The sequence below is a fragment of the Pteropus vampyrus genome, unplaced genomic scaffold, assembly GCF_000151845.1.
Source record: "Pteropus vampyrus isolate Shadow unplaced genomic scaffold, Pvam_2.0 Scaffold684, whole genome shotgun sequence".
NCBI lineage: Eukaryota > Metazoa > Chordata > Mammalia > Chiroptera > Pteropodidae > Pteropus > Pteropus vampyrus.
This window is the reverse complement of record NW_011889465.1, coordinates 76,507-77,859: the sequence shown is the minus strand read 5'-3', so window position 1 is coordinate 77,859 and position 1,353 is coordinate 76,507.

The following is a 1,353-nucleotide window of genomic DNA, read 5'->3' as shown; positions in this document are numbered from 1 at the left end:
CCGGCCCCTCCCAGCCCTGACAGGGCCCGTCATTTCCCCTGGTTTTCCTGCCCCCGCCTGCAGCACCCTTGCTGTGGGCGCCAGGTAACCCCCCTGGGTCCTCAGCCTGGAATGTTCTCCCCGAGCCCCACACCCGCAGGCTCACCCCTCCCCACTCCCATCTCTGCTCAAAGGCACGTCCATGAGGCTGTTGCTGACCCGGCTGTTTAAACGACGGCGCCTGCCACGCCCGGCCTCGTGTCCCCCTCCATCCGAACGTAAGTCCGAGGAGGCCCTGGATGTTCCGGTTCTGTCCACCGCTGGGGCCCTGCCCATCGCCCGACGCGAGCACGTGGGACGCAAGGCTGATGGTCACACGGCAGCTGTCTCCACAAGGACTGGGTGGGCACTGGCGCCCTGACCCACAGGGAAGCCGAGCAGGAGCGCGAAGGCCGGGCACACAGCCACGGTGAGTCCCTGCTCGCGACACGGCGATGACCTCTGGGGTCTCTCCCGATTTCTTTTAGGACTTGATTTGCCACATCGAAGTTGGAAAGCCTCGCATGAGCTTTTTATTGCCAGCCATGAGCGACAAAGGAAGTTAAAAATACGTTGGAACGGAAGGATCTGGAGTCGGTTTACCTGCGTGTTTTTTCTCATCTCCCTCTGCTTTTCCATAAGTGGCACGTGCTGACCCCTAAATCCTGAGGCTCACGGGGCGCCCTGGTTAGTTCCCTCTGCTCTACTGATGCTGTCCAGTTGTTCGGGTGGCAGTTTTGTCCTCGAGGCCACGTAACCTCCCCCTTTGTCCTTAAACGAGACACAGGAGGGGAGCAAAGGTGCTTCCCCAAAGGCACCACGGGCTTCTATGTCCAGTGGCGACTTTTATCTCCTGACTGGTGTCTGTTCTCTGTGAAGCCTTAACCGGAAGGAAGGGCCTGAGGTCCTAGTGCTGGGGACGGGGACAGGGCTGCTCGGGGAGCCAGGACCTGGGGCTGCTGGCTACTGGCCTCGGGTGCTGGAAAGCCACAGCCCCAAGAGTCCACTGTGTGCAAAGCTCACTTCGCAGGACGGTCAGAGTCAGGTCGTGGACGTGGCAGTCTCTGCGCGCCGGCTCTGTCTTGGCAAGGGACAGAAGTCTTGATGGGAGGAGTACGTAGAACAGCTCACCTTCCTCAAGACGTTTTACTGCCAGTATGACAGTAATTTAGCTCAAGATTTTGGCCCCAAAGGAGGCATCCTGGCTGGATGGGTTCTGTGGGATGACTCTGTCTGGGGCTCTGACAGGGCGAACCCCTTCCTGACCCACCGTGCTCGCCTGTCTCCTCAGGTCTGACAGCTGAAATGGTTGTGAGCCCACACTCAGGAAGCCGT